We start from the raw sequence: 26447 nt of genomic DNA, 5'->3' as shown, positions 1-26447 counted from the left end.
TTTTAAAGCCATCTCTACATACAACATGGGGCTTGAACTCATAACCCCATGATCAAGAGTCACATGCTCTTCCAACTGAGCCAGCTGGGCACCCCTGCGTTTTTATTTTGTACTCTGTGCTATGATTAAACAAAAAATGGATTAAAATGTATTTATTCTTATCATTTAGAATTTTATTAAATCAGTATTTTGCAATTTATTATCAACAAGTTCACCTGACCTTTTTCCTAGCTACCTTATTTAAGGTGATATATATCTCCCTTTTAAGGAAAAGTCCTCTCTATAGGCTTACTGATCCCTTCTGCTTAAGTAACAATACAGAGAATGTATTTATCGATGAGGCCACAGTGTTCATTGTATTATAATCTATAATATCATGTATCTATAATCAATCAGAGAATCAATGATGGATTTGGTCTAGGCCTTGCATTAGGTTTGAGGCTGCTCATGTTTGGTAGGGTAGTCCCCAACTTCTAAACAATCCATTCTTACTGGCTTTTACTAATACACTAAAGGAACTACCTTTAGTGTATTAGTAAAATTTAGTGATTACTAATCACTAATACAGCTAAAGGAACTACCCCCACCCCCACCTCTGCTTCAAAACCATGCAGTCTCTGCCCCACCATGAAAGCTGCCCACCCCTACCTCCACCTTAAGATTCCTAACCTAATTCCTCACCCTAACATACCAAGATGCTACTGACCAAATGGAAATTGCAAGTGGTACTCCCTACCCCTACTGGACTCCGGGGCTGCATCTGGCACTATATGCAGGACACTGTAAAAATAATAGGCCAGAAACAGTGGAGGGAAAAAAGTAGGAGTACAGGAAGAATGAAGTCTAAGGAAAGCTCCCCTTATGAAAATTAATTTAATTCAGAAATTCAGTGAAACAACAGCATCATCATTTCTTTCATGTTAATATCTAATTAAGGACAAGCACTGAGGGTCTGATAGGCAGGAAGTAATATAGGCAATTCTGGAAAAGGACATATCGCATGAGAAGAAAATGAAAGAGGGAGCTGCCCAGGTAGGAACAGAAATGCAGAGTTGAGATGGTACAAGAAACAAAAGTCAAAATTTTACCCTGCAGTGAGTTAACCTCCAAAAGCGGAATTACCTCTTTCTTCCACTATTAAGACCATTAACCACCGCCACCCCCAGTAATACTGGCGCTACTACAGATCATTCACTCATTGATGACTTTCTGCAGTGGCCTGGAAACCCAACCATCTTTGGAGTGGAAATTGTAGAAACTTCATGCCAACCCTTACCAACCACTTTCCAAATAAACACTGGAAACACAGTTTGTTTTAAGTGAGGGTGGCTAAGCATAGGGTCTACTAATATTCAAGGAAGAATACACAAGGAATACAGCCACTCTCAGCTTTATCAGTCAGCGGGTGGAGTGATGAAGATCATGGATATGACATAGATTTTAAAAAGGTCTGATTTGTGGCTCCTAGAGAATCTCTCCAGTTTAAGCCCTACCTAACCTAAAACAAGTTTACATACTATACTCCTAAACAAAAACTTTAGAAAATCCTCTTTTGAGTCATATTAATTACAAAACAGATAGTTTTCCAGGGTTAGAAGCCCTGCATCCTCCCTGAAAATATAGACAACGGCTTCATGTAAAGAGGCACAGATATCAAGGTGAAAAAAAATTTTTTTTAAATCATTATTTCCATGTATCTACTCACTGATGGCACATGATCAACTACTTTAATCGATGTACCATAGCAAGTCCTAAACTAATTACTAGTCAAAAGCAATAGATACAAGTTAAGAAAACACAGGCTGCCTACAGGTCCCCAGTTCACTCACAGTAATATTTCTCTACAGGTTACGTTTGTTCTTCTCTGTTGATCTACAAACGATAAATTCTGCAAAATGGAGACGTATTGACGTGATTTCTTATGTATGATAATATTTCCATCTATACAGTTGACTCTGGAACAACATGGGTTTGAATTGTACATGTCCACTTATGTGCAGATTTTTTCCAATCAATATCGTATAATACTACTGTAAATGTATTTTCTTTCTGATTTTCTTAATAATAGGTTCTTTTGTCTCACTTACTTTATTGGAAGAATACAGTACACAATACATATATGAAATACGTGTTACTTAACTGTTTATGTCATCAGTAAGGTTTCTAGTCGACAGTGGGCTATTAAGTTAGGTTTCTGCTGAATCAAAAATTATACTAGAATTTTTGATTGTGCAGAGGCTCACATGCCTAATCCCTGCATTGTTCAAGGGTCAACTATATATATATTTCCATATATGTGTGTGTGTGTGTGTGTATATATGCAACAAGACAGAACACAAGTAAATGTAATACAACTATGATCCTTAATTTAACAGAACTGTTAGAAACTTGAAATTTTCTCTAATTAAGCTGCAATATTTAGTGACTTTCCTACAGCTAAACAAACCTTATATTTTGACTTAAGAGATTTAGAGGCTCAATTATAGACCAATATTAAATAAATACCCTTATAACTTCTCTCCCATTACAGTTTTCTTATTTTTATCTAAGTGCACAATTATTGTGCATTTAAGTGCACAATTACTGTAAACTTAAGCTGTATTCTCGATAGCCTCTGCCAGCTAAAAGGGATTTAGGATTAAAGAAGATTAACACAGAGGGCAAATGGAGGGTAAAACTTGTGTCTGCCAATCCCTGAACAGATAACGTCTGGAAATCTTCAACTTTTCTTTGTAGAACCTACTGTAATGATATCACTCCATCGCTGGCGTTAACGTTTGTTTAAACATAATAATGATAAAACGTCTTAAAAACCACTAAGTTGTGTGAAGAGCAAAATTTAAAAAAAAAAAAGATCTCAAAGTAACCAAGACATATGTTTACAGAAATGAAAAGGAGAGCTTTACAAGGGGGACAGCAAAGATTGCAGTATTTAAAAAATAACAGCATTGTGCTTTGTGCTAATATTCACAAATCATTCCAAAATTAACCAACATAAAATAAAACACCCCAACGAAGAGATCAAACATCCTTGCCCAAGGCCAGCTTTGCACTGGCAGTTAAGTGGCCCCTTGGGGTGGGGGGAGAGGCAGTAGTTTCTCCCTTCCTCCAGGCTGCCCACCTAAGGGAAGGAAAGCCTGTGCTTCTACCATTACTTCGGCTCAAAGAAATTCGTTATCATTAGGGCAGATGGTCTGCTCATTCAAGGTGATTATTTAAACATAATTAATCTCTTCTAGAATTGAAATTCCAAAGCCCCTAAAATCAGTTTCGTTGTTCCCCACTTCCCTGCCCCTAAACTTAAAATGTCTTATCAGCGGTAGGAAAGTTTCCATCTCGCCCTCTCTCTCCTCTTCTCCGCAAGCCAGGGCCCTCCCGGTACCAGTCCCCTGGGCCGGGGCCCTGCAGGTGCCCAGACAGGGGGCGTCCCCGGGGGCTTGGCGGGACCCAGCCGGGCGCCCCAGGCCACCCCGCGCCGCGATCCCGCTGGGAGTCCCCCGCGATGCACCAACGAGGACATCGCTACATCCAGCTTCTTTCTTTTCCCTCCTTTTTTATTCTATAGTAGTTCTGAACGCAGTCCCGAGCTTCTCCCTCCTGAAAGTAGTTTCCCCTCCCGCCTGGGCAGCAGAGCGAGCGGCGGGGGCGGGGGCTCCAAACGGAGCCAGAGGTCGGGGCCCCGGTCCCTCGGACTGAGGGATGCCCGCCGTCATCCTCCCAGAACCTACCCATCCCATCCCATCCTTTAGGGGCGCGGGAAAGTGGTCCAGGGGACCCGGGGAGCCCGGCTCCGAGCAGGCGCCGGCGGACCCTACCCCGCTGCCCGCTTCGCGTCCGCCCCGGGTCCTTCTCCCCGCCCCGCCCCCGCCCCGTCCCCCTCCCCCTCCCTCCCCGTCCCTCCCGGTCCCTCCCCCTACCAGAGTCCAGGCCCCTTCTCTCGGCGGAGGTTGGCCCCGGTAGGACGGGGCGCCCCGGGCACATGCCGGGCGGGCCTCGCGGGACGGGCTCGGGCTGGGTCGGCCGAGGGTGGCGGCCCCGCGGCCCGCTCGGGATCACCTGCCCCGCACCGGCCGCTTACCTCTCTCGCTCCCCTGTGAAGCTCTGGCGTCCTGTGTGTTCCGTCTCCTAGGAAACGGCGGGGGTGCGCTGGCGTCTGCGCTTCCGGCCCGCTTACACCCCGCCCACGGGGGCGTGGCCAACCGGACAGGCCCCGCCCCGTCCTGCAGGCCCCGCCTCCCTGGGCCCAGCTTCGTTAGCGCCTGCGCAGTCTCTGGTGCTCTCTGTGGGACTGGAGAAACTCTGGATTACCTTTCCAATTTTTTTTTTTTTTTTTTTTTTGAGAAAGTTGGTTTGTTGGCCCTCTATTCTGATTTTGGTTTTGCTTGGATTATTTCTTTTTTTTTTTTTTAAGATTTTTATTTATTTATTCATGAGAGACAGAGAGAGAGGCAGAGACACAGGCAGAGGGAGAAGCAGGCTCCATGCAGGGAGGCCCATGTGGGACTCTATCCCTGGTCTCCAGGATCACACCCTGGGCTGAAGGTGGCCCTAAACCGCCGAGCCACCCAGGCTGCCCGCTTGGATTATTTCTACAAAAGATTCTGATTCGTTCCATCTGGTTTGCAGACTTGGATGGGCAGAAGAAAGATGTATGTTTGCCTGTACTTGTATTTGCTTATGCATGTCCCACCTGGGGGAAGACTGCTCTTGGATTGCAGTCCCTTGTATTAGTCAACTCTTCAGGTATGTGTTACCTCCTAGGCCGCACTTCTTCTTTTTTTTTTATATATAAATTTATTTTTTATTGGTGTTCAATTTGCCAACATACAGAATAACACCCAGTGCTCATCCCGTCAAGTGATAGGCCACACTTCTAAGTTTCTTTTCATTTATTCATTCAGAGAACCTACTAAGTACAGGTTAGAGTGTTACTGGTAATTATTCCAAGATAAACTAATGTGTTTGTGTAAATAAATGAGTAAGTAGTAACTAGCCTAGAGTTGTGAGAGGAGGACAAACTTGTGTCACTGACAAAAAAATGTCCAGATTGGCTAGTAAGAAGGGTCCATGAATCAGAAGCATGAGAGATGAGGCAGTGAGGTATCCATTTAGTAATTATCTATGAGGTGTCAGCCCTGGGCTTGGTACTAGAGTAATGCCAAAGTAAACGAGACAGATTTGCTGGTGGCCCCCCTCTTGCAGGTTAAAGGAAAATAGGCAGAAAAATAAAAAGCTTTTAAAGTGCAATCATGGAGGGCCTATATGCCCAATTAGGAAGCCTAGGACTTACCATGCATTAATGGGGGAGCCAATGAAGGATTATCCATAGAGGAGTGATGTGTTCATATCTACATTCCAGAAAGATCACAAAAGCAGTAGTGGATAGGGCAAATTTCAGCAGTGAGTCTGGAGGCAAAAGAAGGAAAAGCAGGTGATGGCAACTGACCAGGAAGAATGGGTGATCTGACTGCGCAGTCAGGATGGAAACGTAAGAGAAATGGGACAGAATTTAAGGGATATTTAGGAGTTAAAATTGACTGGCCCATCTGGCTTAGGTGAGTAGTAGACAGTGTTTTCCAAAACTAAGTCGAGAAATACTGGAGGAGAAGCAAGATTTGTGGGTGAAATAGGGGAGAGATCAAAGGCCAGTTTTGAAAATTTTGAGTGAGGAAAATCCAAATGGAAGTTATGAGAGGGTAATTTAAAACAGATTTGTAACTTATGGATGGAAGAGCTGGAAATACTGGAACTATAGCTGAAGTCTAAGGATGCGGACGAGATAAACTAAGAAAGGAGAACTGGGATTCTGGAAAACTCTTTAAATACTTTAAAGGGTGAGGAAGAAAATGGAGATGTGTGAGAGAGAAGGACTGAAAAAGAAAATTCAGAGAAGTAGCAGAAGAGTATTGGGGGAAAAATGATATTTCAGAATGAAAAAGGTAAGTTAAAAAAGAAAAAGAAGCAAGGAGGAAAACAAGAAACGGATATGATGGTAGACTAGATCCTCTGAAGAGTCCTCCTGATTTGAAGCAACGTCATCATGCTTAAGGCACAGGTTTTAATCTCGTTGTTTCGATAGGAAGAACAGAAGATCTCCAAGCACTCCCAACTCCTCTAAGAGGTACCTGCTACAACATATGGGAAAGGCAAACCTGGCCCAAAGGCAAATCCATCTTCGGCATAGCAAGAAGACCAAGCCCTGGAGCAGTGGCCCTATCTCTGAGCTGAACCAAAGACTAGAAAATTAAGCAGAGAAACTGGGGAGGGGCCAAAGTGGAGAAAGCATGTTCAATTTAGGCACCCAGGTTTTTCACAAAATTCCGGCTAATAACCACATGAAAAATGAACCCCCTCAAATGACAAGTAGCAGAAAAAGCAAAACATATTTTTAAACAGCATAATAGGATCAAAGAAAGAATTGGGGAACTGGCGCAAAATCTGCAGAAATCACTCAGAATGTAGAAGAAAGAGATGAGATAGGAGATGTTAGTGATGGACTAAGAGATATGATGGAAAGAATAAGAAAGTCTAATACATAACTAAATAAATTCTAAGAAGTAGAGAATAAAGAGATCAGAGGAGAAGCAATTTTTGCAAAATCATGGCTGAGTACTTTCTACAATCAAAGATATGAATCCACAGATAAAGAAGGCATAACAAATGCCAAGCAGGGCATTTGACACACTGAGACACAAAGTAACAAAATTGCAGAATGTCAAAGACAAAGGAAACTTAAAGGCAGCCTGGGAGAAAAGAGAAATGACCTTCCTAGAAAGGAAGAGCAACTTGAGTGACCAGAGACCTGTTCATATTAGAAATGAAAGCTGGAAGATCACATGAAAATTACCCCTCAAGGGGCACCTGGGTGGCTCAGTTGGTGGTGTCTGGCTCTTGATTTCAGCTTAGGTCATGATCTCAGGGTCATGAGATCAAGCCCTGCATTGGGCTCCACACTCAGCAGGGAGTTTGCCTGAGATTCTCTCTCTGCCTCTCCCCCGCTTGTGCTCTCGCTCGCTTTCTAAATTTAAATAAGTAAATCTTAAAAAAAGTCCCCCCTCGGGATCCCTGGGTGGCACAGCGGTTTAGCGCCTGCCTTTGGCCCAGGGCGCGATCCTGGAGACCCGGGATCGAATCCCACGTCTGGCTCCCGGTGCATGGAGCCTGCTTCTCCCTCTGCCTGTGTCTCTGCCTCTCTCTCTCTCTCTCTGTGAGTATCATAAATAAATAAAAAATTAAAAAAAAAGTTCCCCCTCAAATGAAAATAAAAATAATGAACACTTTCATTCAAAGTAATGAAACGAAATAACTGTCACACTAGAATTGTACATAAGAAAACTATTTCTCAAGAGCAGTAGCAAATAGACATGTTTTCCAGTGATAAAAAATAAAAATGAGATCTTTAGTAATAGACCTACTCTGAACGGACTTACAGAAACCATACTTTCGGAAGAAGGAAAGTAATCACAAAAGGAAGGGCTGAGTTGGAAAAAGATAGTGTGGGCAAAGAAACGGATACATGTATAAATGTAAAACTATTCTCAGTGTAAAATAACAGTTATTAATAATTGTTATTAATAATAATTTATGGAGTTAATAATATGAACCACAATACAGGTTTCCCCTGCTATCCAAAAGTAGAGTGTTCCTATGAAAACTTCTGTAAGCCAAAATGGCATAAAGCAATGAAACAATTACCATTAATTTGTATGGAAAAATTTGTAAGCATTCCCAGACCCAAAAAGTAGCCTTCTTAGTTAGGCTTTTCTGATACTTAGGACGCAGCTTGCTAACAGAATAAGATGTATTCACTAGAATTGTTTAGAATTTGTTGATGACCTCAGGGATGAAAATTTCAATACGGACAGATGGTTTGGTTGAAGGTATATAGACTTTTGTTTTAATCCCTCTACCTCCTCTTACTGACTATGGTTATTATTTTTCTCTAGGCAAAGTACTCAGTATCTCTGATACTCCATGTTCTTTTCTGTGAAATGGTCTAATGATGCATAACTTTGGAAGTTGCTAGAGGAACTGAATACTGACCACCTCCTGCTAAGCAGTCCTTTATATCTATCCTGATCCTTACAATTAACATCATCATCATCGTTAATTATTCATTCATTTCTTATTTTAATGAAATGGAGGTGAGACTGAGGTGGATTGGGTAGTATACGAGGTACGAGGAGTTGAAAATAGTTTTCCCGTGAAGAAAGGGAAAAGGGATGAATTGGTCAATAAAGGGGAGAAAAGAGACTTTTTTCAACAAGGAAGATTTCAGGATGTTTAGAAGATTGGAGGCATAACTGGTAGTGAGAAAGCAGAGAGACATAAGAGGAGGATGAATAAATAAGCAAGAATCTGAAGTAGGGAATGGGACTGTGGAGATGGACTAGGGCTGCAGGAAGAATTAGCCTCAGACAGGAGAACAATAACTCCTTCTGAAAGAAGTACTTATTATGGTCCTGATTGTGTTTGCATTTTATAAATTCAGAGTGGTGTGGTCCATACAGCTGTGCCCTGTTTCCTATTGAAGCATCATGAGTGGTGTCATTTCCTCCTTGTGTGTCTGTCTATATCTATGTGCTATTTTCTGAGAAGTTAAAGGGAAAATAAAGCTATCCATCTGCAGTCTAATTACTTAACAAGACCTCAGTGAGCACATACCATGTCTTATTAGACTCTGTTGTAGGTGCTGGGGAGTAGGATATTGAACAAGACTCCAAGAAGCCTACTCCCAAAGTCCTGTCAAGGACAAACACCTAAGGCAAGACCTGGAGGACAGAAGGAGACTGCCAAATAAAGACCAGGGGGAAGGGTATGGCAAAGGAAAGGACGGGATGGGCACCTGCCAGAGGGGGAGAATGCTATGGGACAAGTTTGGAAAAGGAGGCAAGATCCTTGTGACCCAGGGCCTTGTGGGTCTGGAGAAGAGTTTCAATTTTGTTTTGCGTGTCATAAGACAAATTCATTTTGCAGGGAATTAAGTAGGGTGTGATAGAATCAGATTTACATTTTAAACACCAGCCCCTCCCCCCCAACCCCTTGAGACTATCACTGTTCTAATTCAAGCCGGCCCCTGTCAAGTGATCCTGTTAAAACACAAGACGGGGTTTCATTACTTCGCTTAAAACCCTGCAACAGCTCTCGTCTCTGTTGTGTGGTCCTTTTCAAACCCCTAAAGCCTGTAATGTTTATCAGGCCACCTTTTTTTTTTTTCAGGGTGACCTCATGTCTTACTAGTCTCCCTCTGTTCTGCTTCAGCCACATGGGCCTTCTCACTGTTGCTTACAGTGCTCCTGCCTCTGGACACTGCTCTGGCTTTCCCCCTGCTCCGAATGCTCATCCTGCAGATTACTGTAGCTCAGTCCCCTACTTCCTTTTAGTCTTTGTTCAAAAAATCACTTTCTCAGTAAAGTCTTCCCTGACCCTCCAAACTACCCACAACCTTCATACTTTATGCATGCCCCTTTGCTTGCTTGCTTGCTTGCTTTATTTATTTATTTAGTTAGTTATTTTTATTTTTATTTTTTTTAGCATTTTCTCACCATTTATTATAGCCTATATGTTACTGGTTTATGCTGTTTTCTTTCTGCCTCCCCTCCTGGAACAGAAGCTCCTTGAAGACAGAGGTTTATGCATTTGGTCACCAATTTATTTGTCCCTTGAGCAGTACCTGACACACGCCAGGTGCTCGATAGATGTTTGTTGGATGAGTAAATGGATGTTTCCTCTGCCTGTTCTCTGGAGAATGAATTGTAGGAGGACAAGTGGCGAGGAGGGAGGCTGACCAGGAGACATTTGCAGTCCCCTGGGTAAGAGATGATGGTAGGATGGAGAAGTTTAACAGCAGTGGAGACAGGGAGGCATTGCAATGACCAATCACAAAGCGATCCATCCATTGATTGATTGGTTCAGTGGATCCACTGAAACCTTAGCAATCTTAGAAATGCAAGTCTTGGATTGTCCTCTGATGCAACTTGCTACCTCCTCTAATCTCAGTTTGGGATGGTTTTGATGGTTTACACTGTCCTTTTACTGAATGGCAACATGTTACTTTGTAAGTTCCTGACCAGACTCTAAATTTTACCCTGTATGTTCTGCAGTGGGGTCCCTTGTTTTTGCCTGTCTAGCATTTGCCTCTCCCTGTCAGGAGGTATCTTTGGGGAGACACCTCTGATTCCTGTCTAGGTGGTTCAGTTTCAGGGATGGCCCATGAGCCACTCAGTCTCAGTGATTGGATTATGTAGATGGGCACAGGATTGTGAGTCATGGGGGAAAAGGGCTCCTTTTCTGCTGCAGCTCCTTAGCGTAAAATGACGGTCCAGACTGGCTGGGGGCCAGCCTTGCAACATGTCCTTGCTGAGGACAAACACAGCACAATGCAGGGCTGCGAGGGCATGAGACTTTCCAGGCAACAGCATTTGAGCACCTGCAGAGAGCCATGCCTGAATCTATTCTTGGTCTTTTCAGCTGGAAGAGCTGGAACATTCCTCATATTGCTTGGTTGTTTGGTTTTTCCTTTCCACTAACAACTGCAAGTGTTCCTGACTTATACGGGACCATAGGGAAGACTTACTTTTTTCTCTCACATCTTAACCTTTCCCATATTTGAAGTTTAGCTGTCCCATCTTTCCATGCCTTCCCCTGGCACCCCAGAATATGGATGTAGGGTCATCCAGTCAGTCAGTCCAGCTCCCCTATTCTTCCCTCAGTCTCAATGCCAAATATGTGGCCCTGAAGTTCAGTTAATGACTGAGGGATCAGAACATTCCTGATTCAATACTCTTTTTACCATACTGTCCTCTATATACCATACTGTCCTCAGCTCCCAACTCTGAGCCAGCTAATGTCAAATGAGTTGGATTTCAATTAAACTATTTTCTAAAGAAATTTGTTGACTATATAAGATCATGGTCAGATTTTAGATAAACTCAAAGCAAATTTTGCATAGTCATAATTTTAAGAATGATTCTACTTGCTTTAGTTTTCTTTATAGCACCTACCACTCTATAATATACTATATAATTAATTATTAATTTTGTTTATTATTTGTTTTCCCCTTCATCCCCACCAGATTATAATCTTCACAGGGCAGGTGTTTCATGTGATTTGTTCATTGTTCTATGACATCTAGGAGAGTGCCTGGCACATAGTATGTGTTTAATAAACATTTGTTAAATGAATGAATGATACAGATTCTGTCTTTTAGCAGCTCATGTTCTAGGAAAAGAATTTATATTTTTCTGGGGGAATATACAGGTTAGTAAGTGCTATATCTTTTAGATTTGATTCACTTATGTTTTTATAGAGATACATATATTTTTTAAAGATTTTATTTATTCATGAGAGACACACAGAGAGAGGCAGAGACCTAGGCAGAGGGAGAAAGAAGCAGGCTCCATGCAGGGAGCCCAATGTGGGACTTGATCCCAGGACCCCAAGATCATGACCTGAGCCAAAGGCAGACGCTCTATAACTGAGCCACCCAGGCGCCCCTATAGAGATATTTTTAACAAATTGCTTCTTGGATTTGTTTTTTTGAGCAACTTCTTTGCATTAGAAGCACTTAAAATTTTATTTTAAAAAATTAACATTTTAAAAAATTAACATTTATTTCTTACTTTTTAAAATATAAACCAATTGGAAAACACAGGCAAGTTTAAAAGGAGAAAATAAATACAACTTTCCTGTGTTTACAGTTTAATATTTTGCTGGATTCCTTTCCACTTTATTTTCTAAGCTAAAATTTTATTATAAAATAAAAACTGGTATCACTGAAGAAACCAGTTCCTTAAACAAAGAGCTTCTACTCGAAAGAAAGAAAATAACTCTCTATCACCAGGTAAGTAGATTAAGTAGAAAGCAAGAGTATGTGTGGTTATGTTGTATTTTTTTATTTTGTTGTTGTTGGTTTTGTGGGTTTGGTTTGGTTTATTTTGGATGTGTTGGTCTTTAACAGTGTTCACAGCTTGTAGCTTTTTACCAGAGCAAGGGTATCAGTGTCACTCAATGATACACAGCAGCATCTTGGTCCACTGCCTCCCAGTTCTGAGGCCCTTTGCACCTTCCTCAGAAAGGTCCAGAGGCTTCTAGGGAGGGCCCATATGTAGGAGACCAAAAGATATTAAATGCAAAACACTTTATTGGAGTTTCAGGCACAAAACATCCCTGCGGGGGACTAGAACTGGCTGGATGGGCCACAGGGCAGGGATGGGAACCTGAGATCTGGTCTATCTGTCAAGAAGCAGCCACGTCACTGCACTATGTTTAAACAGACTCTTCAGTTCACTTCATTTCTTTCACAAGTAAGTCTATAGAGTGTCCTGCTTCGGAGGAAGTAATAAATTATCTCCCCTCAAGTCTGTTTGCTTCTGTCAAATGGATTTGTGGAGCAGATCTTTATCAATATGTTTCTAGGTCCAGCAACTTTGTTTATGTGTTGTATTCACTGACTGAGAGGATTTTACTGTAAGATGATATATCATCAAGTTCTTGTCCTAAATGGAGTTTAAAACCCCTGAGATAGAATTTTAAAAATACTAGTGGGACATCATCAGGATGAGTGACTATTAAAATTGCAAATCCCATTCCCACCTTTTCTGATTTCTTAAAATGCACACTTCATGATTTGGGTTGCATTTGGGGGAGATTATGTTTTAAAAAAATCTCAGCAAATCAATGCAGCTTTTTTTTAGCCACAGGAGGCAAAGTTAAGCTTCATATTATAGGAACACCACACACCAATCTTTGATTGGTCAGCATAGTTTTTAATCCGCTTCCTGCGTAGATTTTAGAGGTATTTATTTTGTTTCATGTTTACTTAAGTTTCAAGACTCACAGGTTTTTGATAGAAACGAGTTTTATTTAGTTATAAATAAACTTAGCCCAAACCATTTGGTATTTTAACATCTCATGCTTATTGTTTGTTTGCTTGTGAACAGTCCTTACAGAGCCTAAATCCTGGGTGAATCAAGAAAAGTAAAGTAGTTCTTCCAGAGGAAAAATGTTCACCCATTCAAGTAAAACTATAATCGCAAAGACTTAGCTGTTAAGGAGCAGAAAGCTGACTCAGGCCGCCAAACTCAGATGAAGTTCAGCAATCAGCTATTTCGAGGGACCCCAGAAAGTGGCTGGGGTGGGGCTGAAGATAGGAGGACTGGCTGAAAATCCATAAAAGAAACAGACTCTCAGATCCTGTTCTCTCACTCCCAACCAGAGGCTGCCCTCCCTCGGACAGAAGAAGGCCGGACACAGGACCCGCTAAAATAGGAACATTTAGGGAGCTACTTGCATTCCGAGTGGTGAGACCCCAGGCCACTTTCTCTGTTTGGCTTCCAGAAAGATGGCTTCTGGCTTATGCCATAGGTAATAGATGAGAACATTACTCTCTGGGGAAGTGGATTGGAACAAGAAGAAATCCTGCAGATACTGATAGTTAAGTCCCCCTAATTTCACAAGTGCCACCCCAATAAGGAATGTGAGATGCCAGGGAATTCTGTGACTCAGAGGAGACGAAAGCAACACAGGGAACATTAAAAGAGAAAACAAGCAGAGCAAACCAAAACAATAGCTAATATTCTCCAAGACACAAATGGGAAATGTTATATCTATGAAACAAAGATGATCCTATAAAAAGCAATATTCAGAAAACAGAGAAGAACTCTTAGAATATAATACTAGAACTCTTGGAATATAACACTTTTTCAAGCAAAGAAATGAAATCCAGGGGTGCCTGGGTGGCTCAGTAGGTTGAGCTTCAGACTCCTGGTTTTGGCTCAGGTCATGATGTTATGTGTTGCAAGATTCAGCCCCTGTTGGGCTCAGTGCTCAGCGGGGAATCTGCTGGAAATTCCCTCCCTCTACCCCTCCCCGCACACGTGCTTGCACATGTGCTCTCTCTCTCTCTCTCTCTTAAATAAATGAAAATGAAGCTTTAAAAAATAGTTGGCCATTTTACTGGCTGCAAAATCTTTCATTTAGTTTAATTTACATTTCCCTGACAACGAACAATGTTAACATCTTTCCATGTTAGCCATTCATATGCTTTCTTTCGCGATGCACTTGCTCCAGTTTCTTGGCAATTTTTTTTTTTACTGTGTTGTTTGTCTTGTTGATTAGCTTGAGTTCTCTATGTAGCCTGCATATAAGTTCTTTGTGAGATACACGTTTTGCAAATATTTTCTCCTTGCGTCTTGCTTTTTTATTTTCTCAACAGTGTCTTTTGAGGAGATGAGGTTTTAGATTTTGATGTCCTATTTATCATTTTTTTCGTTAATAGCTAGTGGTTTTTGTGTTTTAAGAAATCTTTACTTACCACAAAGTCACAGAGATATTCTCCTGTGTTTTCTTCTTGAAGCTTCATCATTTTAGCTTTTACGTTTAGGTCTGTACTCCATCACAAATTAATTTTCATGTGCAGTGTGATGTAGGGGTTCAGGTCATTTTTTCCCCAGGTAGATATCTAGTGTACATTAATTTTAAAATGTTAAATCAAACTAAGCTGGGATAAACCTCACTTTTTACATATAAATATATTTATATAAATATAAAAGCATATATTATAATAAATATTTACATATTATATTTATATATTTTAAAAAATATCTTTATATTTACATAAATGTTTTACATATTTCTGGATTCAATTTAATAATATTTGGGGAAGGATTTTTCAATTGTGTTTATGAGGGATATTGGTCTACAATTTCTTTCTTGCAGTGTTTTGTCAAATTATCATATTGTGGCTGTGCTAGACTCATGAACATAGCTAGGGGCTATTCCCTCCTCTGATTTCTTGAAAGCATTGGAGTAGACGGATTTGATTTCTTCTTCAGATGTTGGATAGCCTTTAATGGTGAAATTGTTGAGGCCTGAGGTTTTCTTTGTGGGAAGGTTTCTAATTACAAGTTCATCTTTTGAAATAAACGAAGGGTTCATAAATTTTATTTCTCTTTGTATTAGTTTTGGCAAGTTTGTTTTTCAATAAATTTTCTCATTTCATCCCAATCGTCAGATTTCCTGGCTTTCAGTTGTTCATATTTTTCCTTACTATCCTTTTGATGCCTGTAGGATGTATCTTTATTGTGGTTCTATTTTTTCTAAACATTTCTACAGGATATAGAATTCTGGATTGACACAGTTTTTGTTTTTGCAGAATTTTGATGATGTTATTCTGTCCTCTATTATTTCTGAGGAGATGCCAAAAATTATGTTTATCATTTCCCCTCATTTTTTGTCTGAGGATTTTTAAGATCTTTATTTTTAATTTTTCAGCTGTTTCACAGTCTGGTTTTCTTATTATCCTTTCTGAGATTCACCAAGCTTTTTGAATCTGTCTGTGGATGGTTTTCACCCATTCTGGGAAGCTTAATGGACTGTTGATTTTTGTTTTATGCAGTCATTTCCTTGCTGACCTTGAAGTTGTGCATGCTTGGTATTACGCTTTTAAAGACGAGTTTAATTTAGTTTTGCTGTTAGTTTTGGGGTAGATTCTTTAGAACTAGGATATAACCTTTACTCTTGTGGCCCTTATAGGGTTTTGGCAGGAAGCCTGCAGTGTTTACCAGACCCTTGTAGTTTGGTGAGATGCAAACTCCAAATTTGGTCTCCCATGCAGTGGGAGCAGCAGATTCATTGCTCTGGTCTTGCAACTTTCCAGCTGTTGCTTTACGTTGGTCTACTTGGCATCTCATCTAGGCAAGCACAATTCAGGGTTCAGACAAGAATTTAATGTGAATTTATGCACAGATTTAGGACATTCTCTCTGTGGCTTTTTATTTTCCAATACTCCTCCCTCTCCTTCCAGCTGCTTTGCCAGTCCCACACTCCATCCTCTGACAAGCCAAAGACACTGCAGTGTCTGCTCTGGTTCTAGCCGCTCCTCCTCGTGTGGGCTAGGGCATGCACTCAGCAGAGGAGCTCTGCTGCAGAGCTGCAGTCAGTGTGGTTCCTTTCTTTCTCTCAAGGGTCAAATGCCCTCCAATGTTTACCTAAAGTTGGTGACTTTCCGGAACCTTCAAGTAATTAAACTTTATATTTTCCCAGAGTTTAGAACTGTTACCTGAAAGAGAGTGAGTCCAACACAAGTCACTCCGCCATTTTCAGAACAAAAAATTCAAGAATTTACTTTTAAGTATCAATACTTCAAAAATTTCAAAGCAATATTATATTTTCTGACTCCCAAATATTTCTGTTCATATTTTTATGAATTGACATGTAGATATATAATGGCAAAGTGGCAAAATATGTACTTAAAAAAACATTTTATTTATTCAAGAGAGACACAGAGAGGCAGACATAGGCAGAGAAGAAGCAGGCTCCCTGTGGGGAGCCTGACGTGGGACTCGATCCCAGGACCCTGGGACCATGACCTGAGCCAAAGGCAGATGCTCATCCACTGAGCCATGCAGGTTCCCCACAAAATATGTATTCCAATTCTCACATAAATCAAGATTTCAGTGATTTAATAGAATCATTATTCTTGGAATTCCCTTATATACTCCCATCCTTGTGTTTTACATTTTTGTTTCAGCCTCAAATAATTGTTTTTTAAGTGGTTAAATCTTAGTGGAGGTTTCTTTCAATTCTTTTTAAGGGATCGGATGCTCAAAAGTCTGTATATTTTTAACTACCAGCATATTTCTTATCAAAGACTGGCAGTATATCCTTCAGTACATGATCACTATCAAGACCTTGGCTGATCTAGCAGCTTCATGCTTCTTTAAGACTGTGCATTTCACATTTGAGCTGTTCAATCCCTAAGAAGATAAGCATTCTTGAAGAGGATGGCATTACATGGCCTTCTCAGGACTTGCAATTGATAATACTTTGCAAGCCTAAAGGTAATTATGAACCTCTGCACTTCTTAGTATTTAAGATCAGCAATAAAGTAGTTGAGAAGTAGAACAAGAAAAACTTAACTCTTGCATATGCCCTATATTCCAGAAAGAAAAAAAAATATGTTTTATAAAATATATATCTTTTCAAAAGTATATTTGGTGACCCAACAGAGGAGTTAGTGGGGGCAATGATTGCTATGTGTTATAGTCATGAGTAATGGCTAGGTAGCAATGCTGTATATTGGAAGAGCATTTCACAGTCTGTGGATTCCAAGTATCATTATATGCCAGTGATTCTGAAATGTGTGTCTCCAGCCTGTGCCTTCATCCTGAACTCCAGGCTCATATGCCCAACTGCCTATTCAATGCTTCACATAGGAATCTAATAGTTTGAACTTAACATGTTCAAAACTGAGCTCCTGATACTCTCTCCTTCCACCATTTCCCCAAAGTGCTCCTCCATCAGCCTTCCCCATCTCAGCTAATGTCAGACTAAATATTTAGTGTGTCATCTTTTGAATCTTCTCTCTCTTGCTCTTCACATTAGCAAAATCCACAGGCTTGGGGCAGCCCCGGTGGCTTAGCAGTTTAGTGACTGCCTTTGGCCGAGTCCCACGTCGGGCTCCCTGCATGGAGCCTGCTTCTCCCTCTGCCTGTGTCTCTGCCTCTCTCTCTCTCTCTCTCTCACACACACACACACACACACACACACTTGAATAAAAAATTAAAAATCTTAAAAAAAAAATCCACAGGCTTTACCTTTGTGATACGCCCTGAACTTGACTATGTCTTACCACCCCTTCAGCCCGTAACTCTGGCCCATACCAGCATCATCTCTCACCCATATCATTGCAATAACCTTCCTCTCTGTTTCTACACTTACCCCTCCTCAATCTATTCCCAGTGAAACAGCCAGGGCAATTCTGTTAAAAGACAGATTAAGACCTTCTGCTCAAAACCCTCAAATGTTTTCCTATGCCAATCCTATGTCATAGTTCTTATTAAGATCTAAAAGGCTCTACCCTACCTATACTAGTCTCCCCTTACTTATCCGAGTACAGCAAACTGGCTGTTCCAAACATGCCAAACACTGGCTCTTCTCTGTGCTGGAATGCTCTTATCCCATTTATCTACATGGCCCGCTTTTGCATTTTCTTCAGATTTTAACCCAAAGGGCTTATTCTTAGTGGTCTCTCCATCTAAATGTGCATACTTCCTACCAGCACATCCCTTATCTGCTCTGTTTCCTTACTTAGCAGTTATCACTATATGCCATACTATCTATTTCCTTATTGAGCTTTTGTGTATCGCCAATCTCCATTACTGGAATGTAAACTTAGCGAGGGCAAGGCTTTGAGCTAGTTGTCCTCTGCTCTATCTCCAGTGTCAAGGCAATGTCGAGCACACAGTAGGAGCTCCAAACATATTTGTTGAATGAATATGCAAAGCATTGCCACAACTGATCCTTAAAATTCTATCTCCATTTTACTGATGCAGAAAGTATATTCAAGGTGATTATAGGACTTAATCTAAGGCACACAGCCAACTTTAAAGACAATTATTATATATGGCTTTTAAAAAAAATCTAGATTCGGAGGTATTTCCATGGCACTACACTACTCCATCCCAAATTTGAGACCAGTATATTCCTGAATCATCTGAATCCAACGAGGAAATGTAGATGTTGTTTTTGTAAACCAATAAGAGAGGATTTTTAGATGTCTCTATTTCCATATTATTATACTTCCTCTGAACTAGTAACAGATTTTTAAATAATTGAGGTGATATTTATATAATATAAATTAGCCATTTTAAAGTGAATAATTCAGTGGCATTTAATACACTCATAGTGTTGTGCAACCACCCTCTCTAGAAATACAAGATTTTAATCCTTTCTTTCCCTCCTTCCATCTGTGGTTTCCTTCCTTCATCCCTTCCTTCCCTTCCCCCTCCTTCTTTCCTCGTCTCCTCTCTCTTTTTTTTAGATTGTGCTATGACAAATGTAGAGCATAAAGTCAGAAGAAAACTTAGAGAACCCAAATTCTTTTCTGTGAATCAGTTTCTTCTGATTAATTAACACTGTTATTTTTTTTCTACCATGTTCACTGGACTATCACTAGCCTCTAGTACTCTTAGGGCATTAGAAAAAAATATCATATAAATAGCACAGTGACATAAGCATTTCTTATGTGTGATTAGTTATTACTATTCACAGCATCTTCTTGATGCTTACATTAGACTTCTTCATAAAATTTGGTTCACATTATCTAGTGTCTGCTAAGGGATCTCCTTAGTCTGCAGGCTTTCTGCAAAACTTTAATTTTAGACTTACAAAGTCTACTTTTATAATTTAATTAATTATACATTTTATAACATATTGATATTTTATATAAATACTATCTATTCTTGTGAGTTTGTCTCAGGAACATGCCGTGCTCTGTCCTGTTTTATGACCTCGCAGGGGCTCACTTTTCCCAAAGGCTCTCTCTGTCCTCCATCTGTCAAATTTTCTCCACACTCCAAGGCCCAGGTTTCCTTCTTCTTTGAGCTTCTTACCAGCAACTCAAAGTGCCACTGATTTTCTTGCCACTCTGATTTTCTGCTACTGCTCTTATTGTCTCCACTACATGATTGATCACTCAATTACATTCTGTTCTGTCTTGCTCATTATCATTTCATCACTGGCTACTCTGGGGCCCCATTGCCTTTTCCATCAACAGAGAGGGTGAGACTAGATGTCCTTGAAACTTTCTTCCTGCTCTGAAAATTCTGCTTATAAGTAAAGTTTTTTTCTTTTTGGATTATAAACTTCTTGAGATAGATACATATGTTTTAAAATTCCGCAATGTATTGTGTTCAGTACCGACAAGGATTTCTTAAATTTCTAGCCACTATAAAGATTCACGTTTCTGTGTATTTAGAAGTGTGATACGACTCCTAGAAATGGTAGTGATCCATTAGGTCAAACTAGTAGAGTTATAATGTTCAGGTCTCAGAAGTGGCAGTCTTGCTACTTGTTCTGCTTACAACATGCCCAGAATAAAGTGTTCCACTCTGGCAGGCTTGCCTTAGGAGAGCGATCTTTAATCTGGATAAGAACAAATTAGGGTAGACTCTGGAAACCATGATGTAGGAGGTATTGAAGGCATTTAGCCTGGATAGGAAATGATTAATAGGAGCCAAAAATACTGTGTCCAAATGCTTAAAGATATAGAATGAGGTCTCCTTCTGCCTGTGTCTCTGCCTCTCTCTCTCTCTCTCTCTCTCTCTCTCTCTGTCTCTCATGAATAAATAAATAAAATCTAAAAAAAAAAGATATAGAATGAGGCAAGAATTATTTTGGGTGGTCCAAAAGATATATCTAGGACAAATGGATGGCTTTTCATGCAGAGGCGATTTCAGCTTAGTATAAGTCACAACACGTTCATAAGTTTCTTATAAGTTAGCTATTATTTAACATTAGAATGAGTTATGTGCCTCATTGGCTCTATCGATCAGTTGTATGGCTATTGACTCAATGTCCGCTCTATGCCAGCACTGTTTTGGACATGAGCAAATGGTAAATGAGATAGTCAGGGACCTGCTGTAATAGACCATACATTCTGGTGGGACAGAGAAACAATAGGGGAAAACAAGCAAAAACTCCACTATTAATATAAAATGTCCACGAAGAAAATGAGACGGAGCATGGTGATAGAAGGGAGGTGGAAAGGGAGCTGGATAAGAGTAGATGGTCACGGAAGCCCCTGTGAAGATGACTCGAGCTGAAATGGAAATGACTGAAAGAATCAGCCATGTAAGTATCTCAGGGAAGGACATTCCAGGCAGTTGGTACAACAAGGGGGGATGTTGGAGAGCCCTCAGCCAATGACCCTTTGATGGTTCAAATGTATGTGTCCACCAGACTAGGCCCTGATCCCCAGTTGTTTACTAAAACACTAACCTGGATGTGCTGTGAAGGTAGTTTGTAGATGTGATTAACATCCGTACTGAGTTGACCTGAAAAGAGATTACTCTCTGAAAGTGAGCGGGTCTCATCTAATAAGAACACCTTAAGAGCAAAAAGTTTCTCTGAGAAGAAATTTTTTTTAAGAGTTTTATTTATTTATTCATGAAAGACACACAGAGAGAGGCAGAGACACAGGCAGAGGCAGAAGCAGGCTCGCTGCAGAGAACCCTTTGTGGGGCTCCATCCCAGGACCCCCGGATCATGACCTGAGCTGAAGGCAGACGCTCAACTGCTAAGCCACCCAGGCGTCCCAGAAGAAGGAATTCCACTTCAAGACTACTGAGGTAGAATCAAATTCTGCTGAGGGTCCAGCCTGCCAGCCTACTCAAGAGGTTTCAGACTTGCCAGCCCCTACGTTGCACAAGGCAATTCCTTATAATAAATCTGTGTGTGTGTGTGTGTGTATGTGTATATAGTATCTGCATACATATATCCACACATATATGCGTACATCCACGCACCTATAGGTGTATATCCTCTTGGTTCTGTTTCTCTGGAGAACTAGGACTTATATAGACCCCTTCCTGGGAGCTTCTGCATATCCTGGCATGAGGTTCTGTGATTCCACAGCTGATTGAGTGGGAGTGGAGAGGAAACTCTAACAGCTTATGATGCCAGAATTATTTAGGGACCAAAAAAGCTGTGAATGGAACTTTTAGAAAATATTCCTATTTGGCAGATATCCTTGCTGTCTATTGAGTCCTACAGTGTAGCAGGTAGCCTACCATCACAGATGTCCAATAAAAAGAAATGGAGATTTCATCCCTTACTCTGTTTTTGTGTTTTAGAACTAATTTCTTACTTGGGGCACCTGGGCGGCTCAGTTGTTGAGTGTCTGCCTTTGGCTCATGTCATGATCCCGGGGTCCTGGGATCGAGTCACATGTTGGGCTTCCTGCTCAGCAGGGAGCCTGCTTCTCCCTCTGCCTGTGTCTCTGCCTCTCTTCTCTGTGTCTCTCATGAATAAATAAATAAAATATTTAAAAAAGAAGAATTGATTTCTTCCCTTAGAATTTCCCTTGGAGAACAGATTAAAGAAGAGGTGGTAATTATAGGAGTTCAATTAGATTTTTCCATTATTTGCTGGATTAAAATCAACATATTTATGTTTTTTGAGAACTTCCATATCTACAGTCCAAAGAATACTCTAGAAATTCAAGGTGAAGTGCATGATGTTATCAGCCAGCAGCCATTTTTGATTTATAATCTATTATAAATACCTGAGAAATCACCTTGAAATGGTCTTCCTGGCATTTGCACAAGTGATACAGGTCACTGATAGCATTTGTTATTGTGTCTCCACTTGCTACTCCCTTCAAACTTAGCAAATGGCTCGTTTCACCGACTCAAGGCAACTTTCTCACCAGAGAACTGAACCTCCAGGGTCCCCTGACCATGGTTGACAACCATAGATGTATCTCCAGTATTTCCACCAGCAGTGCAGAGTGTAGAAGCATGTCATTAGCTACCAGACAGCTAGTAACAGAGTAAGAATTATAGATTACTATGGTAAGCTTATCATTTTGATGAGTAGACAAAGTCTTTTATATTACCTTTGCATATTGTTAGTCCTCTTTTCTTCTCCATATAAAATGTTTTAGTTTTTATGATGCATGATCTTATCTAAATTATTACATTATTATCAAATTTTGTCAAAATAAATCCAAACTTCAAAGTGTGCGTGTTCTAAGCTGTGTTTTATGGATAGACAGTTTGTAAGTTTGAATTGAGCCTTTGTCCCAAATTAATCCTGAAGGAATCCAAAACAGGGGATGTGTGATAGAAATAGATATTTGAAATGTTGGAGTCTCACCTCCTGTTTCCTTCTAAGGGTGTGCTGAGTCCCCTTTTCAGAGGGCTTAGCTTGCTTCGTGGATTCCAAGGCCCATGGAAAAGACTATGATGACAAAATACTTTTGCTTAATCTGATGCGCTTTTTTTTTTTTTTTTTTTTTTTTTTTGCGATCTTGCCCTCTTTTTCCCTCTATGGGTTGCTTCTGAGGAAACTTCTAGAATACATCCTATTTTCTGTCCCCCCTTCACTTTTATTTCAGATTGTAAAGCACATATTTCCTACGTTGCTATACAAGTCTTCCGAGTAATTTAGAACATCTGTCTGCAAGCAAGAAGGAGAGATTCCAGGTACCCTAAGGGAAGGATCCTCCAGTCTTCCCACAGAAGGAACTGCCTACTGCATCTTCACAGTGCACAGAAGTGCTAGGTCCAAACACCAGCCCCCACGAAACAGCTGTGCGCACCCTGGAAGCAGCATCCTTTCTTAGCCTCACTATTTGCAATTGTGCGTCAAGACCACACCCCTAAACTCCACACTGCAGTACTTTTGATCCCATCTCTGTGTGAGATTACATCTAATTATTTCTAGACTTTATCATGTTCCATCTAAGTCTTTTTTTTCTAGCTAAATATCCCTGGTCCCTCGTTGCCAACTTTATCAAGTGTGATGGTTAATTTTATGAGTAATTTGACCAGGCTGTGATCCCCAGCTGTTTGGTCAAAAGTTAATCTAGATGTTTCTGTAAAGGTACATATAGATGTGATTAACATTAAATCGGTAGACTTCAAGGAAAGCACATTCCTCCTCTCAGGTGGGTGGGCCTCATCCAGTCAGGTGATGGCCGTAAGAGGAAAGACTAAGGTTGCCCAAAGAGGCAAGTTGGCTTCAAAACTGCAACACAGAAACCTTACTTGAGTTTCCAGCCTGTTGCTCTATTGGCTCAAGGTGACCACAACATCAGCTCTTGCCTGTGGATCTGCTTGACAGATTTCTGACGTGCCAGGCCCTACAATCATGTCAGCCCATTCCCTAAAAATCTCTCCTCTCATGCTCTCTCTCTTTTTCTCTCTCTCTCATTTTCTCTCTTTTTTATATATTTCTAGCAACTTATCTATTGGTTCTGTTTCTCCGAAGAGCCCTGACTGGGCACCTGGGTGGGCTTAGTGTTTGAGTGTCTGCCTTCTGCTCAGGTCATGATCCCAGGGTGTTGGGATCAAGTCCCACATCAAGCTAACCGCAGGGAGCCTGCTTCTCCCTTTGCCTATGTCTCTCATGAATGAATTAATAAAATCTTAAAAAAAAAAAAAAAGGAACCCTAATACACCAAACAACAAACTATTTTCATTTTCCCATCCTCCTCACTATTTTCTGAAAATGGTTCCTGTGACTAACACCTCACCTAATATACACACTCAAGGTATAATGAGCTCAAGGTAGAGCAGTATCGTTTCCACCTTATCCTAGCTCCAGGATCAGCATATGATTTAGTGCTTAAGAACAGAAACTTGGCAATAGAGAGAGCTGCTTTTAAGCTGCCGTCTTACAATTCTGTGACTTCAGTTACTAAACTTCTTTCAGTCTCAGTTTCTCAAATCTCTGGATGAGGAAAGTAATGGAATGCATCATGGTATTTTGTGTTGTGAGAATAAAAAAGATACTCCCCTTCAAGGAAGGAACCAGTCGTCCTTTGGCTTTAGCAACAGGTAATCCCAACTGATCAATGACTACTTGTTACAGTTACCAGTAAACCAATCGGTAAAGATCACACTTCTTAAAAACAGCCAATTAGCAACAGCCTCACAGCAATGACCATCCTTCTGAAGGTCAGCCAACCAACAACTGTCTTACCTGAATTACTCTGTCTCCAGAGTTAAATATCAACCCAACCCTAAGACCTGTGCTTCTGAACATACTCAGTCCCTGAACTTGACATCTGCCTAAACCCTATACAACTCTGCTTTGCTCAGAGACTGTGTGGTTCATAAGCACAGCTCTCTCTTGTTCAGCAATAATTTCAGCTTTTTGTTGCAGGCGTTGAGCGGTGGTCCTATCCTTTGACAGAGGATAAAATTGGGTTGTATGTCAAAAGTATTGAGCATAATGCCGGCATTGAATAATCACTTAAGAAATATTATTTTGAGTACTCTAGACCTTGTTTTTTTTTTTTTGTAACAGCTTGAGTTACAAAATTATTGAGAAAGTAGCACATACATATCTACATAAATTATTTGGAATTATTCTGAACATTTGTCTCTTCTCCCCCATTTGTTAATTTGTTTATTCAATCGTATAAGGATGGACTCATGGATTTTTAAAAATATTTTGTATAATACAAGACTATTTAAAAAAAATGATTCTGGCTTTGGCCATTGGGACTTCTTGCAGTTGATTTTTGTGACCTTTTGACATGATCCCATTGTTATGGAGTTTTGTTTTTCTTTGTTTGTTTAGCACTTACCTTCTACCACCACAAAATGCCCCAGGCTCATCTTGTCCACCTGGAAGTAGAGGGGGGCTGTTTACTGTAGCTGTGTAAGACTCTGGCACACAGGCAGCAGGCTAAGATCTCTTTAGCCAAATCTAACAGCATAGTTGAGAAGCTCTCCTCTACTTGCAGACTGACCATGGGCAGCCTTTAGTGTTCTCCATTCTCTTCTGCTTTTTGCAACACAAGTTCTCAAGTGTCTCAGCTTCATTCAGGGGTGGGTGTTCAGTGGATGTCCATTCTAAAATTAGCAAGGGAGAATTCTTAGAAACATCATTATATTTTTAAATTTCCAAAATATTATGATGTATGTGATCATGTAACCTTCACTGCTACATAACATGCTCTTTAGCATGTCTTATTTCTCTTGCTTACTAGAAATGTCTTGACAGCAGAGACCACATTTTGTGCTTTTTTGTATAATTCCTATTCTGAGCACTTAGCATATAGCATATGGTGAATGAATATATTTTGTTGAATATGTCACAATTTTTTTCAATCATTTTTGCAGATATGTTCTCTAAGATGAACTTGATTTTTTTTTAAATCATAAAATCAAAATGTAAGGTTGTATGTATCTTTATCTTAAAAGACCCTGTTAGAATTCCATGATGAATTGTGATATTCTTGCAACATGGACAGTAACACCCAAAGCAGAAATGGATGGGTCTTTGTTTGGAGCTAGCACTTAAGCCTGAAGACAGAGACTTCCATAGATGACTTTTGTACATCCCTTCCTGGTGTCGTAATTCTGGGTGTCCTTGACTTAAGGGGTTTTATTGCTACCTCTTGGCAATAGCCAGAAACGATCTTTAAAAGCATAGTGCTTAGCGTGGTTAAGAAAAGGAATTCAGGTGGCTTGTGGAAACCTGGATCAGTAATATAGCCTATTGAATGGGCCATCTGGGGACAGAAGGCTTTTTCGATTGGGGTTTTTAAACCTCACCCTTAAGAAGCATTATAAAAGAGAATGTTTATTTTTCCTCATGCAGAGGTCTCCGTAGACAGCCAGGTGGCATTTTTACTCAGTAGTGTCCTTCTGGTACATCAGTCAGGAGGGTCACAGGTGGCTACAGTCAGAGAGGGGCTGCTTCAACCTCTTCTCCCTACTCCCGCAGCCCCAGAATGCCTCATGTTTCAAAAGATGTTTCAGACAAACCGTAAAACACAGCGCTATATGGGTAGCTCAGCTGTCTGAGAGAGGATCCGAAGATCCAACTCTAATGGGCTGATTAATGGAAAATCCATTACTGTTGTAGGATAAGAAGAATATTTCTTTTGCTTTAACCAAGTGGCATGGAAATACGAATAAATAGGGTGA

The 26447-nt window shown here is 40.5% G+C and overlaps 1 protein-coding gene and 1 long non-coding RNA gene across 8 annotated transcripts in view; one reads left to right on the top strand and one right to left on the bottom strand.

Annotated features, from left to right (window-relative positions):
* Nucleotides 1–4209, bottom strand: part of MAK (male germ cell associated kinase) — a 56215-nt gene extending 52006 nt beyond the window's left edge. For 5 of the 6 annotated variants that reach the window (XR_013373895.1, XM_077886372.1, XM_077886375.1 and 2 more), the window contains exon 1: nucleotides 3918–4072. The gene's annotated coding sequence lies outside the window, so the exon portion shown is untranslated. The other variant, XM_077886373.1, reaches the window with a different exon arrangement.
* LOC144306786 (uncharacterized) lies at nucleotides 3923–25493 on the top strand. Of its 2 annotated transcripts, none has more exons than XR_013373897.1 (3): nucleotides 3923–4743; nucleotides 13217–13301; nucleotides 22901–25493. It is a non-coding gene; the product is annotated as an uncharacterized LOC144306786 (long non-coding RNA). The 2 variants fall into 2 exon arrangements; XR_013373896.1 differs by lacking the exon at nucleotides 3923–4743 and adding an exon at nucleotides 12121–12305.
* The last annotated feature ends 954 nt before the right edge of the window (nucleotides 25494–26447 follow it).

This window comes from Canis aureus, chromosome 37, assembly GCF_053574225.1.
Source record: "Canis aureus isolate CA01 chromosome 37, VMU_Caureus_v.1.0, whole genome shotgun sequence".
NCBI classification, from domain to species: Eukaryota; Metazoa; Chordata; class Mammalia; order Carnivora; family Canidae; genus Canis; species Canis aureus.
This window is presented reverse-complemented; position numbering and strand designations above follow the sequence as displayed.